Consider the following 18,754-nt stretch of genomic DNA (forward strand, 5'->3'; position numbering starts at 1 on the left):
CGCGCGCGCGCGCGCACTCGTGCGCGTGCAGGTGGATTAATAAAAACCCATTGAAATGCAAATTGAGGACCCCTCCTCCAAAACAAGCTAGTCATCACCCCCATCGTCCCAGGATACACAGAAGCCCACCAGCAGGAGACAAGGACTCAGGACCTCCCGCCTGAATGGCCAGAGAGGAGCATGCTGCAGGTCACAGCAGCTCAGATGTGACAGACCTGTGACCAGCAAGTAGGGGGTACAGACTGTAGTTTCAAGGTCCCTCCACATCTTTACTGTCTCCATCTTTATTTTGGAAAAATAAACTCAGAGGTTGTTTCTTACAAAACATGCAAAATACATATCATGCAACAGTATTTGCAGGAATAGCCATAAATAGGAGCTCACAACTGGGACAAGGTATGCCTGGAGCTATGCAGAGATCATGACAAGAGGTAGAGGCCACTAGGAAAGTCAAAAGTGCCATAGCTCCCAGATATGTTTGTTCTGAGATGGCTGAGGCACCGCATGCCATTCTCAGACTCAAGTCTCAGGTGATGAGGGGCCCAGACCATAGCTGTTTGGGTGCAACCCTTGCAGAAGCAAACAATCAGTTTAGCATTGTAGGAAGAGGGTCTGGTTAGAAATCCAAGCAAAAAGGGAAGCCTAGCCTGTGGCTGCTCCCATGCAGACCACATAAAAAGCTGGGGCAAGAATGACCAGCCTCAAGGATCCCCTCTTCTAGTCTCCAGAGAGGCACTCTGGGGGATGCAATTCTGAAGCCGGTGATACCACCCAGCATCTCCACCCACTACCTTCACAGACGGGTCTGTGCGGCAATGTGAGTAGTAACCAGCATTTAAAGATGCACCTGGTAGTTAAGCCTAATGTATTCTTTCTGTTGGAAGGGGTATCCAACAATGCTTCCTTCTGCGCTTTGCTGAAGATTAACTGTTTATGACCCTGCCATGTGACACTGGGTGATAAATGCCTTTGCCTTCCAGTACATGTCAGTGGAGCTCTCAGGCATAAAATTTTAGGCTTGCCTGCTCTTCCTCCAAGGGGCCTGGAGACCCACTTGTCTATTAGCCACACAGACTTCACTTTCTGGGACTGCATGGGACATTTTGATCCTTGCCAGTAGTGCCTCTTCCAACTGAGTCTGGAAAAAAGAGAGGCAGAGAGAAGGTAAAGGGTCTGCTGGGGATTGTATACACACACACACACACACACACACACACACACACACACACACACATGAACACACCAATAGTGGCATCTGCATGCATACTCATGATTATATATGCATTTAGACACATGTACTCATGCTCACATGCATGCATTCAGGCACCTTCACATCTTCACGTGTGTGGACTCAGACACCTGCACACATGCTCACATGTGTGCATTTAGACACCTGCACGTAACTGCATAGAATCCTACTGATTTCTACTCCAAGGACATGGGTGAGGGTCACATTTCCAGAATAGTACATGTTCAGGAGCGAGAGTCTAACTGGGCAGGCCTGAGGTGAGGCTTGGCCCTAGCAGACCCTAGCAGGCAGGATCTCTGCTGTGTGTACAATCATGCTGGCTACTAACACATACGGCTTCCAGCCTTGCCTGAGCCAAATTGGACTTAGCTATGGACATGCCACTACCCAGACAGCTAGGAGTGCTTGTGCTACAACACAGTAGGTCCATATCCTCATTTAAAATTTTTCTAAAAACACCCAAATAAATGCTGCTGTGAAAGACTGAGTAAAGCCTGGGCTCCTGGGCCCTCCCTATGGATCCAGCCTGGAGGTGGAACCCCGGAGATCCCACAGGCTGGGGTATTGGCAGTTGTACGGTAGGGTGGTCCTTTGGCCCCTTCCTCTGTAGTTCAAGCCTCACGGTGTGTTTCTGCTGCATTGTGTGGCCTGGGTAGGTGGATGTGTCCTTGACTATAGCACGATGCAGCAGTTCCTTGTGAATGCCATGCTGCATGGCGGCACACAGACCAAGGACAAGGATGAGGGCGGGGCAAGGCTGGGTGACAGAATGCCCCACATGCTCCCAAGCACATTTGCTTTGCTTCTCTGCCAAGTGGGAGGCTCTCCCAGCACTGTTGCTGACACCCACTCCCCAGGCTCTTTGTTTCTGGCACGTGTCACCTCGTGCCACTCAGCAACACTGCAGAGGACCCCACACCACGCTCTGCCCAGTGAGGAAAGACTTGTGCTCAGGGCTCACAGCGGAGGCTCTGGACATCTCAGCCACTCTGGCCATCCGAACCTTTTGTTCAACCCTGAGGACAAAGCAGATGCAGCCTGCCTTTGTAAGAAAACTATCAGAATCCCTAACCTCCTCCCCCAACAGAGGGTGATTCTCCTGAGAAGCCACTAGGAGGTCAGCAGGGCAAGGGCCAGGAGGGCGTGAGAACTGTCTACAGCCCTTCCTTGTCCAAATCTAATGCTGAAAGTGTTCACTGGAGTACAGAGGACCTGCTTGGCCAACACAAAGCTTGGTCAAGACTTTCTTTAAAAACGAACCAGGAAGGTACACTTTAAGTTAATAATGAACTTAAAAGCTGCCAGATAAACCATTTGGAAAAGCCATTTTCTGAGTTCAAGATCCGTGAATCTGGCTTAGCCGAATTGGTCTGTAACTTGAGGATTTGGGACTCAGGGCTAATTTGGTTCCTATGAATTGATTATGCAATGTCCAGCCATGAGTTCCCCAGTTAATAGTCTCCTCTAAGACTTGGGCATCATGGGATGCTGTGGGCTTTGGAACCCACTGGCCAACCCCTGGGCAGGAGGCAATAAGACATGGAGGCCAAGTGGCTCTTCTCCCCAAGGCCTGACTAAAGTGTGGGTATGAGCTCATGGGATGTGGCTAAGGCCTCAATGAGTTGGGCTGGAGAAGGAGTCAGTCAAATCAGTGAAAATTTGCAGGACCATAGTGGATAGTGCCCCAGCTTGACCTTTCTTGTAGACTGAGGGGCTCCTTTCTATTCTGGCTGCTGTAGCACAGGCCACTGAGCTGCAAAGAACAGGAATTCATTCCTTATGATCCTGGGGCCTGGGAAGTCCTGGTGGGGAACTAGCAGACTGGCAAACTCTAGATCCGTAGAATCCTGTACCTTGTGGTAGCATGTTCTTACTGAGCCCTCAGAGGCTGAGGAGAATCAGGGGGTGCTCCATCATCTGTTTCTGTGTGTACAGATTTGTGTGCTCTGGGTCCTCCATGTCTGTGGACTCACACGTTGTATGGCCTGCTTTGTGTGTGTGACTATGGTGTATTGTATATGTGTGTTGGGCATGCATGTGAGTGTGTGGATGTGCATGTGGAGGCCAAAACAGGATGTCAGGTGCCTTCCTCTGTCACGCCTTACTGCCTTGAGACAGGGTCTTTCTCAAGTGAGAAGCTCACCATTTCAACTAAGCTGGCTGGCCAGTCAACTCTCAACATCTGCCTGTCTCTGATCCGTGGTGCTGGGGCTCCAGGCAGGTACAGCAATGCCTGGCTTTTTACACGCATGTTGGGAACTCGAACTCAGGTCTTCACACTTACAGAGCAAGTACTTTTACCCACTAAGCTATCTCCCAGCCTTGATATATGGCCTTCCGTGTCTCATTTCTTTCATATCATGTCCTGGAGGCTCAGGTCACATGGCAATACACATGGCCTTTTTTTTTTTTTTTTTTTTTTTTTTTTTATGAATGAACAACATTCCTCTTTACATGAACCTACATCTTATCTGTCCACACATCAGGAGATGGACATTTGGGCTGTTCCCATCCCTTGGCTTTTCTAAGCAACTTTGCTATGAGCATTGTGGAATTGTGATATCACATGGTGTTCCCATTTTTAACCTTTTGAAGATCCATGAGCTTTTCCAAAGCAGCTGCACTATTTTACATCCCCACCAGTGCCACGTGCAGATTCTGAGCTTCTGTTTCAAAGATGTTAAAAATAGGTCTGACAAGATGGTTCAGCAGGTAAAGGTGCTTGCCATCTGGGGTTTTAGCTCCAGGACCCAGAGCTTGTGCAAGCTGTCCTATGACTTCCACACATACACTGTGGCATACATAAGCCCACACAGAGAAATAAAACTTTAAATGTAATGAAAAATTAAATCATTTACAGAAGAAAATAGCCTCCCTCACTGTGGTATGACACATTGCTCTCCTGACCCCTCCTGACACCTGTCAATGGAGCAGTCATAGTCACAAACAGAGGGACAGTGTATATGCACGATCACAGGAAGGCACTGTTGTGTACTGTCCCTGGTGCATACACTCGTGCTGAGGATAGCTGAGCTAGTTGTGGAATTAGGGTGTCACGGCGAGATACATTCATAGGTGAACTAAGCCCACCTTATTTTCACTGTAGACTTAGAGGTAGAGTGACTGGCCCATTTGGGTCTCCTCAGCCCTGACAAGGTCTTAAGGATATGCCACCTGCACACCTTTGAAAAGGCATGTGGCCATTAGCTTTTGACTGAACTAATGTGAAAACAGTCTAACAGGATGGGAAAGAGACCCATGAAGGTGAGGCCCCATGGGACTGCTGGAGGGCAGCACAAAGTAGCTTCCATCCTACCTTGTGGCATTTGTATGGATCTGAATATGGCACAGAGTCACCTCTGTTCTCTACAAACACCCAGCCTGCTCCTGCTTCTCAGTATCATGGTCTCTAGGGAGTGAAGGCAGGTGTGCCTCTGCAGGAGGAACTTTTGATGCTGAACAATGGCAGCATACATTCTGTCTAGCATACAGATCAAGTCTCCTGGAGAAAACAATTACATTTGAATTTGACACACTATCAGCTGCCTTAAACCAATTGAGCTCATAGGAACCAGGTTACCAGGGAAACCATGTTGGAAGGATGACCAGCCAGGAAAACACCTTACTTATAGCCTGGAAATTCCTGAAACCTCACTAGCTGCAGTGGAAATAACTAAAGTTAGTTGAAGAAATTAGTTTAAATTAAAGACTATTAAGAGGATGAAAACACAAGCTACAGGCGGAGTGAAAACATCAGCAAGCTGTGGACCGGTGAACACGCAGAGGGACTCTCAAAGCTCGATAGTGAAAAACAAGCAACCCACACGGAAAATAGAACCATGAAGAGTCATCCCACCCAAAAGGCTTCCAGAGGAGAAATGGGGCATGCGAAGGTCCTCAGTGTCCACCACCAGGGAATGCAAGTGGGACCACGGGGAAGCTCCGCTTGCCCCAGTCAGAGTGGCTGAGATGGAAACAAAGATGGAGCCATGTCTGGCAGCACACACATAGGATCCCAGCACTCAGGATGGAAGCAGGAGGATTGTGAGCTGGAGGTCAGTCCAAGAAACTGACAAGGCTGGAAGTGTGGCCACTTATACAATGTTGGTGAGAAAGTAAATGGTACAGCCACTGCAGAAGACCAATACAAGTGTGTGCATTTGAGCTATTCAGCAGCTGCAGTTCTGAGTTTTTATTCAGAGAAATGGAAACTTGTTCGGCTATTCATGGCAGTTATGTCGTTAATGGCCAGAAACTAGAAACAGTGTCCTGTGTAGGTGATGGGTAAAGGATTGTGGCTCAGCACATCATAGCCACTACTCAGCTATGAAACAGTGACCATTGATACAGAGCAAGAAGAGATCTTGGAGGGGGTACTGAGGGGAGAAAGCTGTCCTCAGAGCTTGAATTCAGTCCAGACCCGCCTTCTTTGTCTCATAATACTTAGTATACAGAGTTGGGGGACACACAAGTACCTGAGGGGCAGGATGTGCCTGTGAAGGGTATCTAGGAGTGGCAGGGTGGGGGAGGAAAGCCTGGTAGCTAGGGGGCAACTCTAGGTCTCGCTGGTGTTGGTTATATAGAAAGGACAGATATACTATAGGGACATCACATCCAGGGTGTTATGTGGGATCACAATTTCCCCAAGTGATACTGAGGGACTTGGGTGAGATATGCAGCGGACATCGCTGGGCCGTCTGTCCTCAGCCTCCTGTGGGTCTATCATTACTTCAAAATAACAAGTGTTTTTTTTTTTTAAGTGACAGCAGGCGTTGCTTTGTTCCAGGCAAGTAAGACGCTGAGCCTGTCTCAGCATGTGTCACGGGAGGCCCTTCTGCTGCCCGGAATCTGGGCATGCGGCTTGGCAACTGTTATTCTGGTATCGTTTTATCTCACATTCAAAGTGATTAAAAAGCCTCATTGTCATAACAGCAATTTTTAAATCTGTTTGCACAGCAAGGCAGAAGAAATGGCAATAGCCTTGACAGAGAAAGAGAAGCAGTGAAGTCATCTACCTGCACACTACAGTGTTTCCCACAGTCACCTTCCACACGATAGCTCTGGGGATCCAAAATACACTGGAGGGTGGTGTGGGTAGCTGTGCACATCCTTAGCTGCACACCCATCTGCCTTTCGAGTCACAGTGAAAGTGTGTTCAATTAACACACTCATGGCCACATAGTCATCAAGAGGTGTGAATATCGCTGTCCTCCAGGGTTTCACCTTGCCTGTGGATGAACAGTGCTCTGAGGTGATCGGCCTTCCCTCTGTTCCATATCTCCATAGCCTCTGCTTCAGCGATATCTTGCTGAGAAAAACTGCTTTGCAACAGGCTTGATGCCATCAGTGCTGTCTGTACAGCAAATCCTCAGATTTAGTAGATGGTTGTAATTAGCTTCACACACGTGCACAAAGCTGATGGGTCAGCAGCCTGAGTCCAGCTGAAGGCAGGGTCTCATTCAGGCCCCAACATCTGGTTTCCTGGCTGGTGCCCCTACTGTTGGCCCAAATGCACCACCTGCTCTGGCAAGCCAGGGAATTGCATATTAGAATGAGTTGCCATTGCACACCCAACACAATAGCTGTGTGTAAGGGACCACCCACACATAAGTAGGCAGAACTTGTAAGTCACTGCTGTTGGGAGTGAAAAATGGTATTGTCCATAGATTAGTTATTTTCCTCACTGCCCTAGAGAAAGGGTTTATTTGGGTTCACAGTTTGAGGGGGTACAGTTGATCATGGTTGGGAAGATGTGGCAGCAAGACCATGAGGCGCCTGATTACAGTGTTTTCAGTCAGGAAGTGGAGGCAGGGGGATATGCTGGTGCTCATAAACATAGGAGCCCTGTTCGTAGAATGATGCCACCAAGATTTAGGCTGGGTATTCCCATCTCAATTAACACAATCTAGAAACTCCCTCACAGATGCGTCCAGAGTATTATTTCCTAGGTAATTCTTCATGCTGCTGAGCTGACAATATCGACTATCACCCCACCACCCAGCAATTCCATTCTGTGTTCCTGCTGCTGCATTTACATACACAGAAGGTGTAACCGAGGTTTTACAAGCCTGTGCACCTGAGAAATTCATGAGCACCCAGAATGTGCCTTGCGCCTCCTCTTAGCCAGCATCTGACACCAGGCAGTTGCCTTCTGGCTTTGTTTTGTTTTGCTAGTCCAGTATGTTTCTAGAACTTCACCCATTGTGTGAGTTCATTAAATGTGTCCTGTGTCTGGTTCCTTTTTCCAGCACAATGTCCCAGGGAGTCATCATGACCTGTAAGAATCCAACGTCTATTTCATGGAAATTGCTGAGAAGTACTCTGGCTCAAAAGCATTGCCACAAGAACTCACTGGACAAGGTCACCATCTGAAGACACCATGAGCAAAGTTTCAGGAGAACGTCTATCTGTGTGGATGTTCATTCATGTGTCTCTTACCTGACCATCTGGATCACGGAATGGGGGAAGTCTTGTTTTATGAGAAAAAAAAAATACTTGTTATGCAAAGGGACCATACCCATGACAATGGATTAAAGTCCCAATTGCCAGTGAGAGGGCCAGGTCAAATCAGTCTTTTCCAGGCTGGGTCTTACAGTAGCTGGTGACAGCATGTGCATTTCACTGGAGACCAATAGAATTAACCAGCTTCTCCTAGGCTTACTGGGTGTTGGTTTCTTGTCACTGTCAAGTGTCTGTCTCTGCCCTGCTCTGCAGAAGTGAGCCACAATGTTATGGATACAAGTCTTTCAGCACATATAGGCGAATGCTTCTCCTAACCTTAGACATGTCTTTTCATTTTCTTAAAGATGCCTTTGACAAGCTTTCGTGGGCTGGGGAGGTGGCTTGTGGGTCAGAGCATGATGAACTGAGTTTGAATCTCCAGTACTTATGTGAAAAAAAAGTTGGGCATGAATGCACACATGCTTATAATCCCACAGGTACTGGGCAGATATAAGAGAACTTCTGGGGTTTGCTGCCTCCAGTCTATTTCTAGGTTCAGTGAAAGACTCTGTCTTGAGGAAATAAGGCAGAGAGTGATAGAAAAAGCCACCTGATATCCTTCTCTGTCCTCCGCCATGTGCATGCACAGGTACACATACCCAAATATGCACATACACCACACACACACATTACACGTATGCACTGGAGCTGGAGTGACAGTTGGTTGCCAGCCACTTGATGTGGGTGCTGGGAACTGAACTCAGTCCTCTGCAAGAGAAGTACATGCTCTTAGCCATTGAGCTGTCTCTCCTACCCCTTTGCACACTTTTTAAAAATCAAATTTGTTTTTGTGTTTATGGGTGTCTTACCTGCATGTATGTTTGTATACTACCTGGATGTCTGGTGCCCATGGAGGTCAAAAGAGGGTGTCAGATGCCCCTGGACTGGAGTTACAGATGATTGTAAACCACTCTGTGAGTTCTGGGACAAGAACTGAGGTCTTCCAGAAGAGCCATCTCTCCAGCTCCCCCTTGTTTCGTTAAGGGGTATTTGTGTGTGTGTGTTTCCTTCCAATGGGCTCATTGCTTATCTCAAGGTCAGAAACATGACTTTGTGTAGTTTAGAGTCTTAAAGAAAAACTGTAAGTTTTCAGTGTGTGCTTCTTATCACATCAACTTCTCTTTAACTTCAGCTTATGAATAGATGTTTATTATGGAAATGTGTTTAAAATGGTGATTTTATTTTTGTTCTATCTAGATAATCATAGACTTTTGCCTTATTATGGAAATGTGTTTAAAATGGTGATTTTATTTTTGTTCTATCTAGATAATCATAGACTTTTGCCTTGATCTGTTAATATGGTAAAAATAAATTGACATTTGAGCATTGACCCAACCTTGCATTCATTCTAGGGAGAAGCAGTCCTTAGGCGTTGTATTGCTGGTTTTGACTTGCTAGTATTTTGTGAACGATTTCCATTTATAAGAAACATTTGGTTTGTCACTTCCATTACTTGTAATATCTTTGACAGCTTTGGAATTAGACCAGGCTAGCTTTGGTGTTACACAGGAGCCAACTTGTGCTGCCTTTTGAGGGCCAGCCATGTGATCTCCTACCATCCATGTGCCCTCGGTGCTACCCTGAGTGCCTGAAATGAGCAGGCGCAAGTAAACGCTTGTGCCATGAGCATGCTACAAATCACACCTTCCCGTCCTGGAGAATAACTCGTTAAACATTTACCATGAAACATAGCTTGGACTCACAAACAAAATGTTTTCCTTCCTGTATTTTCTGAAAGAGACTACAGTTTGTAATCTCTCTTCCTTAGGTATACGCAGAATTTATCCGCTGAAATTGGAGTCTTCGGTGTGGCAAGGTTGTTTTGTTTGACTCCAGTTCCTTTAATAGGTTACAACTATTTATATAGTTCTAACTTTTCCTCATTCCTGCTTCTGTTTTGGTTAATAATGTTTTTAAGTGGATTTTCCATTTTCTCTATGATGAGATTTCCTGGCTTGAGGTTGTTCACAATATTCCCTTATTAGTTATTATCTGGCCACAATGACAAAATGCCTGATAAACAACTTGAGTATCTTTGTTATGGTTTTTATTGCTGCAGCGGAACACGGTGACCAAAGTAACTTGGAGAGGAAGGAGGAGTTTATTTGGCATCCACTTTCACAGCACTGCTTATCACTGAAGGAAGTCAGAATAGAAACTCAAACAGGGCAGGAGCTTGGAGACAGGAGTTGATGAAGAGGCCCTGGAGGGGTGCTGCTTACTGGCTTGCTCCTCACAGCTTGCTCAACTTGATTTCTTATAGAACCCAGGACCACCAGCCAGGGATGGAAACACCCACAATGGGCTGGACTCTCCCCCATCAATCACTACTTAAGAAAATACCCTGTAGGCTTGACTGCAGCCTGATCTTACAGAGGCATTTTCTCAATTGAGGGTCCCTCATCTAAGGTGACTTTAGCTTGTGTCAAGTTGACATGAAACCACCCAGCACAGTGAGGAGGGGCTTATTTGGGTTCTTGGTTTCAGGGAAGACATGACTGTAGAATGGAGTGCAGTCAGAGTACAAGGCTGCTTACTCACATTTAGTGAATCAGGAAGCTGAGTGCTCAGGCCACACCCAAGGCTAGGCTATAACCCATAATCCAACTACCCACTTCCCCCCAGCTAGGCCCCCAGTTCCTAAAGGTTCCATAGTCTCAAAACAGTGCTACCAGCTGGTGACCAGTCAAACACCTCCAAACCATAGCACCTTCCCAAATCTGTTGTTCCTGATGTAGAAAACATGTCTTCCCTTTTGTTTTTGATCACTTTTACTAATTGCATCACCTTTTCAGAGTCGATTTGCAGCTTTTCTGACTTTCCATGTTGTTTGCTTGCTTCCTGATTTTTGTTCTGTTCCTGTCAGTATTTTCCTTTTTCACTTGTTTGGGGTTTAATTTTGTCTCACCACACATGTCAGATGAAAGGTTAAGGGTGAGAGGTACTTCAAGGTCACAGAGCTGTTGGATTTAAAAGGCAAACTCTCCTGCATCCTCACCACATACTCAGCCCCGTCTTAGCAGTGAGGGTGGTGATCCCTCTGTGTTGAAGGTACTAGGATCTTAGATCCTGGCCTGCTGCACTGTAAGATGAGGTGGTCCCTGTTCTAGATTTTTCCAGGAATTTTCAGGCTTGATGCTCACAGTTCCAGTGTATGCTCTCCAGCCCAAGTATCTGCTGGCATCTGCCACAGAGGCAAGGGCATCATCCTGTGTGCAGAGATCTGGCTAGTCCGAGTCTACACAGCTGATGTAGGTGTTATTTGTGAGCTCACCTGGCAGCTCTCCACAACTTGGAAGTTAGCAGACTGACTGACTTCTCATCTGAGATGGGATATTCAGCATCATATGGAGAAAGCATGCAGCTGACGTGGACACCAACTGTTGAAGCACACTTCCATTGCCAGCTGCTGAGTTGCCATGGTTAAGGGTATGTTGAAGTACCAAGTGTGCTCAGAACTAAGCGTCTCCACTCCTGCCTACTGGCAGCTCAAAGTTGACAGAATCAAAACAGACTCCAGCAGGGAGACAGAAAAAAGTGGCTGCTTCTGACAGAATGTGCTTTGCAATAAAAAGATGCCCTTGCTGGGTGTGGTGGTTTGAATAATAATGGCCCCCATTGGCTCATATATTTGAATGCTTAGTCATCAGGGGGTGGCATTATTTGAGAAGGATTAGGAGGTGTGGCCTTGTTGGAGGAAGTGTGTCACTGGGGATGGGCTTTGAGGTTTCAAAAGCCCAAGCCACCCCCACCTCAGGATCAGGAAGTAAAGCTCTCAGCTCCTTCTCCAGCACCATGTGTGCTGCCATGCTCCTCCTAGCCATGATGATAATGAACTAAACTTTGAAACTGTAAACAAGTCCCCAATTGTTTTCTTTTGAAAGAGTTGCCTTGGTCATGTTGTCTCTTCACAGCAACAGTGTCTATGACACTGAGTGTGGCAGTGCACGCCTTTAATTCTAGCACTCAGGATGCAGAGGCAGTCTAATTTCTATGAGTTTGAGGTCAGCCTGACTACACAGAGAGCTTCCGGCCAGCTAGGGACACATAATGAGTACCTGTGTGAAAACAACAACCAAAAAAGGCTCTTGCCTGTAATTCCAGAACTCAGGGGACTAAAGAGGGTGAGTCAGAGTTTGAGGCCAGTCTGGGCCATATCAAGACCCCTGCCTCAAACAAACAAACAAACAAACAAAAACAAACAAAGATGAAAAATAAGAGAATAAGAACAAGTGCAAGAGACAATCAAGCAGAAGCCAGGGTCTTCTCTGGTCTGCAGAAGGCTGAGGGTTCTCTGACCCTACAGCCCCATTTGGAAATAGACTCTTTGCCAATGAATGTCATTGCCTAAGATGAGGTCACATTGTGTTGTGGTGACCTCAAACCCAATGAGTAGAGTCTTTGTAAGGAGAGGAGGATCTGAAATACACAGACAGGTAACTTGAAAATCAGCAGGGACAGTAGTGATGAGGCCACCACCAGGAGATGCCAGGAGCCATCAGAAGCTGGAAAAGGCAAGAAGGACCCTCCCTTGAACTTTCAGAGCCAAGACAGCCCTGTGACATTTCCATCCAATACCCCTGACCACAAGAACTGGGAATCAATTTCCATTACCTAATCCACTCAGTTTGTGATTCCTCATCATGGTAGTCCCAGAGACTGGTGCTGTATCTAAATTGTCCACAGGGTTCCCATCTCCTCAGTCACAGGTGCTGGTGGGTGCAGGTCTTGGCCAACATGAGGACTATCTCACACACTTACTCAGCACCCACAGACTGGACACCCTCTGAAAGACCAAGTCTGGAAAGGCCCAGATGAGTATCAAGCTTTCGCAGCTTAAGGGGCCATGACTGGATATTTCCAGGCCTGATACAATCTCCTATAAATGGGGGGTTGTGAGAAGCCTCTAGGGAGCAGAGGCTAATCACTGACCCTAGAGTACAAGGTGGAAGTGGTAGGGCACACACTACTCCTCCATGGCATCCCTGGAACCCAAGCAGAACTCGTGGTGAAATGCATAGTGGTGACACACTCCAAGGACACACACTGTTGGGAACACGAAGGCTTCTAGGATTTCTCAAAGTAGAAGAGAGTCAGGGTTCCCTACAGCTAGGCATTTGACTGTGAGACCAAGGCCCTGTGCACAGAAGCCCTAGGCGCCTCCCCTCAGCCCTCCTTGCCGCGCCACTCTTCACGCTCATTTTCAGGGCCTCGAGGATGCAAAGGCATCTATGTGATTTTCATTGTTGTTTGTTTTTCTTGTTGCAAATGTTTGGTAGGCAGCTCTAGAGAACCACAGCTGTGCCTATATTCCCTGACCCCAAATCTTTTGCCCAAATGAATCCAGACATGTGTGCTGAGGGGAGATGAATACTTAAATGCTTGAATCTACACTGAGCTGCACCACAGCATTACCACCCCTTCCAAGGCAGACCAGCTGCCTACATCTGACTCTGTTGTGAGGATGCAGGCTGGTCAGTGCTGCTTGCCCATGGTTCAATGCAAGCATAGTAATTTGTGCTGAAAATTTAGCTGAATGTTTCTTTCTCCCCAGTGAACAGGTAAGGGTTCTTATTTCCAGCTTGCCAGAGTGGCTTCCAGCAGAGAGGCTCAGCCTGAGCACCAAAAACCATAGCTCCATATACTGGAGTGGGGATAGCAAATCATTTAATCAAGGAGGCAACTCTGAGCAAGACAGATTCACCTGTTAAATGCTGCCTCAGGCAGAAGTCCAGGAGAGGCCAGGTCAAGAGTAGCTCTGTAGCTGGTCCACAGCATGTGCCTGGACAGCCTCACCCCTACAAAGCTGCAGTTCTGGGGCATCACCTATTCTGTTCTCAGTGCTCATCATTTAGACACTGGAGGTTTGTGCCCCATGAGAGATAGGAATTGGCATAAAACACTGGAGGACAAGCCTGGTACTCCTGGTTAGTTGTAGGGTCCTTGATCTAAGAGAACAAAGGCACAAGATACTGAACTCACTTTGTGTTTGTCCTGACTGTCCTCAGGTCTGGCCACCAGTGAGATGCAGGGAGGGAGTTGGGAAAACTTGAAGGGTCCCCCCATCATCTGCTGACCAGGGACTCCATGTGCTGTCAAAAAGGCTTTCAGAACCAGGCCCCTGTTATCAACTTGTCCACGTGAGCTTTTAGGAACCTTAGCGGGAGCTCAAAAGAAAAGCAAGTATATAGTCTCGGTAGCCCAGGACACTTCCTTGGAGAGCTTCTGAGCCAGCCTACTGACTGAGCACCTGAACATCAGCTCTGCTGCAGGAGTATGAAAGAACTGACGTCACTGAATACATCACTTGCCAGCCTGGCAATCAGCCTGTCAGCCCAGCGGCTCCTCTACTGCACTCTAAAAAGAATCATTTTCAGAGTGCTCTTAACCCAGAACATAACACTGCAAACAAATTGCAATAAAATTAGCACAATCCTGCCGGTGAAGAGCTTGTCCACAAAGGGTAGTTTTGTTCAACTAAAGAGCAAAATTATATTTATTTATTTATTTTAAATTCATTTTTCTTATTTGTCTTCCTGTGTGTCTATAACCTCAACACATGTCCCCAGAAAGTGAGTCTCTAGGGTAATTCTGCCTTCTTGAGTTAGTTACTTTTCCTGTTGCTGTGATAAAATACCCTGGCAAAAGCAACTTAGGGAGAATTGGTTTATTCTGGTTCATAGATGGAGAGGTCTCAAAAAAAAGGGGGGGGGAGGGGAAAGAAGAAATGAATTGGATAGGTATAAGATATTATGGTAGATTATTGTATATACTAGTAAACAAATTTAGTAAAATAACAGCCTTAGATAATTTATACTGTAATTTGCACTGTTATGGATTCTTATATGTTGATACAAATGTAAACTATTTTTATATTCCTGTTTAAGATAATTTGTATATTGATACAACTACAGAACTATATTTGTTATAATGTACATGTATTTCTACTCATATTTGAAATATTTGTATATTGATACAAATATAAATTTATATCTTTCATACTGTATGTGTGTTCTACTTCTGTTTAGGATATTCTGTATATTGATATATATTTAAGATTATTGTCATATTGCATATTGCACTATACATTCCTACCTCTGTTATAAATATCCTGTGTATTGTCACAATTTTGAAGATATTGTCCTTTACCATACATTTGCTTATAGACTGTTTATCTTGTTTATGGGAAGCCTTAACAGTCCTTAGGTTATTTAGGTAGATAAGACTTATAGATTTATAGTCACCTATGCTTGTCATCTCTATAGTTATGTTAGTTAGGTTATCCAGATTCACAGATAACATAGGTCCGATGGACAGGTAGTCTTCAAACACTTCATGGACCTAGAGAATATGACATTTAAATAACTTAGAATTCTGTTGATGTGAGACACAATTGCTCCTGGTAGCACCAATTTGATCCCAAGAGAATGTTGGGCTTCTAAGACATTTCCATTTGTAAGTTTGTCTTCTTGACACAAAATGGCCTATTGGACAAAGAACTGCCCTTGCCTCAACTGCTGACAATATGAGTGCTGTCCTTCTGGACAAGCGGGACACAAGGAAAAGTAACTTCTGAACTCTGCCAAGACAGGGTAAGATGGTCTTTCAGAATTCCTACTTCTAAAAATGGTCTGTCAGATACTCTAGGCCTGTAGCCAATTTCAATACACCAACAATGCTGAGAAACATTAGGTGACTGTCCAGGCTGCCAGCTGTCTCTGTCTACTCTTACAAGATTCCTGAAAGTTGCTTGCATCCATCTTCCATTTCTCAGGTACCATTATATTCCTTCTCAGGTCTTTGATGGGATTAAAGACTAGCAGTTATAGTTACAACTTAGTATATATATAAAATATCTTAGATAGAACATATTAAGTATTAGATTCAGGTTCTTTAGGATAGGACACCTTTGAATGATCTTTATAACATGCTCTAGACTTCTCTGGATTTTAGTATGTGTTTTTTGCTTGATATTGTTTGCATTGGTTGTAGTTCCATCTTATCTAGGTCATTATCCCTCATTACTCCTGGACAATATTTGATAACCATTCCTTTGTATATAGTCTTGTATTAGGTTAGAACCTTCTTATTTAGACAAAAGGGGGAGATGTAGTGGGTAGCCATTCCAGCTTTGATCTGGAAGTTCCAACCTCCATTGAGGCTTCGGTAACTGTCACACCTACAAGGCAGGGCCAAGAGAGGGCCCTGAAGACCTGAGATCTGGATGGGCCACCTCTCTTGGTGCCTGGACCCTGGACGCTGGAGGTAGACTGAGCAGAGTTCTCCAGAGAACACCGCCAGACTGCGCTACACCTTTCCCAGACCCTGTTACCTATTCCCTTCATTTGTAAGTTACCCTACAAAATAAACCTCCCTTTTAACTACGTGGAATTGCCTCAATAATTTCACCAATAGATCATACCATCATGGTGAGGAAGGCATGGCAGGAAGAGTGTGAGGCAGCTGGTTACATGGCAGTTAGGAAGCAGAGAGAGAGAGATGGAAGCTGGTGCTCACCTCCTGTTGACCTTTTTATTCAGTCTAAGACCCTAGCCCACAGGATATGCCACCTGCATTCAGGATGAGTGTTCTGAACTCAATCAACCTGATCAAGAAAACACTGGGTATTCTGCTTGTCGGTTTATTGTTGCTATTTGTCTACTTGACACAAGCTAGAGTTATCTTGTTATGCCCAGATCATGGGGACCCCCAAAAGACCACCACAGAGACGGAATCCCATATATAAAAGCAAAGAGCCTTTATTTTCAAGCTCAGAGCTTGGACTCTCTGTCCGACGAAGCAGTGATAGCAGAGAAGCCCCAAGCCCAGGCAGGGTGGGGTTTTTATCTTAGCAGAGGTGGGGGTGAAGGGATTTCTGGGGTCTAGGGAATGTTTGGAATGTCAGGCATTTCCCCTTAGATGCAGGCCTCCCTGGGTGGGGTCAGCTTATGGCTTTTCTTGGGTCTAGGTTGCTTACCAGAAGCTATGTCTGAGCTTCTAAGAGCCTATCATGGCAGCTGTATGGTCAAGCTGTTTTGGGTCCCCCACAATCTGAGAAGAGGAACCTCAGTCAAGAAAATGCCTCCTAGCTGGGTGTGGGGGCACACACCATTAATCCCAGCACTCAGGAGGCATAGATTGGTGGATCTCTGTGAGTTCAAGACCATCCTGTTCTACATAGTGAGATCCAGGAGAGCCAGCTGTATAATAGAGAGACCATGTTGAAAGAAAAAAAAAAGGAAGGAAGGAAGGAAGGAAAATGCATTCATCAGGTTGGCCTGTAGGCAAGTCTGCAGGGCATTTTCTTGATTAATGCTTGATATAGGAGGGCCCAGATAACTGAGTGGGGCCATCCCTTGGCAGGTGGTCCTGGTGCTATAAGAAAGCAGGCTGAGGAAGTCATGGAGAAAGCCAGTAAGCAGCACTCCTTACAGTTTCTGCTAAAGTTCCTGCCTCCAGGTTCCTGCCATGCTTAAATCTGTGCCCTGACTTCCCTCAGTGGTGAACTTTTACTTGGTCGTGTAAGATGAAATACACTCTATACTTTCCAAGTCGCTTTTGATCACGATATGTTATCACAGCAAGAGAAAACCCAACAAAGATACCAGGGCTGGAAAGATGGCTCAGCAGTTAAGATCCTCTTGCAGAGGATCAAGATTTGACTCCAAGCACCAAGCACCCAGTACCCACATGGCGGCTCCTAACCATCTGTGACTCCAGTTCTAGGGGATCTGACGACCTCTTCTAAATTCTACAAGTACCAGATATGCATGTAGTACACATACATACATTCAGGAAAAACACTTATAAAATAAATAAACCTAAAACTTTTTTAAGAAAAAGAAAAGAAAAAAGTCTCTCACAGACAAGCCCAGAGGCTCCTTTCTTGGGTGATTTTAGTTCCTGTCAAGTTGACAATATAAACTGTGTGGCTTATGTAAGCTAAGGTAGGCCCATGCTCTTTGTTCTCTTAAGGAGTAAATAGGACTTACCCATCCAAGAAAGGACCTCAGAAGACACACTGAGGGGTCAAGACACAAGGAAGGCTGTGTGATTGAGCAAGTTCCTCAGCCTTCTCATGGCTACACTTGTTTTTCATAAGCTCCTATGGAGTGGAGGATGTGGACACAGAGCATGGAAGCATTCTTGTTGGGTCTCTGTGTCAGACTCCCTGGCTCTCTACCTGAATGCTCAAAGGCATTCTCAAGTAGCTCTGACTTGGGTCCAAGGCCGCACAAGGGTGGTCCTTGCTATCGAAGACCACCATGTTTTGAGGAAGGATATCAGAAGATCCCATTTTTCTAATGAATATAACTTGTCTGTTTTTATTGATGGCTCAGTATCTTACCTGTTATTCTCATGTGATCTGTCTGTCAGTGCAGTGACTTCTGAAGATTCCAAGCCATGTCAGGGTCTCCCAGGAGCATTTTGCACAGTCTGGAGGGAGGGTGTCTGCAAGATAAGACATAGAACCAGCAATAATTCAGCAGCAAGAATGTGGCTTTCCATTAGAGTTAAGAAAGAGTTCAGACACTCTTATTTTAATAGAATATAGTTATAATTGATGATCTATTTTGAGAAATTTAATTTCCAGTGACCTGTTTTCCAAATTAACAGAGTAATAAAGGCCAGTGTGCAGGAGGTAGGGCCAGCTACTGAGGAGCCCAGGTTGAAGGTGTGGTCCTGCCTCAGGTGTCCAGAGGAGGGGCTGCTAAATTTTAAATTCAAGTGTCACTAACGGCTGGGCTGAGGCAGCTGGAAGATCTGTGAAGTCACTATGTAAAACCATAACTCTGCAAATCTCTAAAAACTCTCAGAACTGGAATGGATAACCTCTCGTGAGAAGGGCTTGGGTCATTGCTGGAGTTCCACCAGTCCCACAGCAAGAGGGAATGCATCTATACACCTGCCTCCCCAGATTATTATGCTGGACCACCAACAGGGGAAAAAGAATAAGGTGAGAGAAAGCTAGCTACTCCAGAGCAGGAGACTCCGCAGGCAGGC

The 18,754-nt window shown here is 45.7% G+C and overlaps 1 long non-coding RNA gene across 1 annotated transcript in view; it reads right to left on the minus strand.

Moving 5' to 3' along the window:
* Nucleotides 1-268: 268 nt before the first annotated feature.
* Nucleotides 269-18,754, minus strand: part of LOC119087917 — a 42,868-nt gene continuing 24,382 nt past the window's right edge. Inside the window, exons 2-3 of the long non-coding RNA XR_005091460.1 lie at nucleotides 18,099-18,202; nucleotides 269-1,138 (exon numbers count right to left, since the gene is read on the minus strand). This is a non-coding gene — a long non-coding RNA (uncharacterized LOC119087917). The remainder of the gene's footprint in view (nucleotides 1,139-18,098; nucleotides 18,203-18,754) is intronic.

The sequence above is a fragment of the Peromyscus leucopus genome, chromosome 4 (genome assembly GCF_004664715.2).
Source record: "Peromyscus leucopus breed LL Stock chromosome 4, UCI_PerLeu_2.1, whole genome shotgun sequence".
Taxonomy (NCBI): Eukaryota; Metazoa; Chordata; class Mammalia; order Rodentia; family Cricetidae; genus Peromyscus; species Peromyscus leucopus.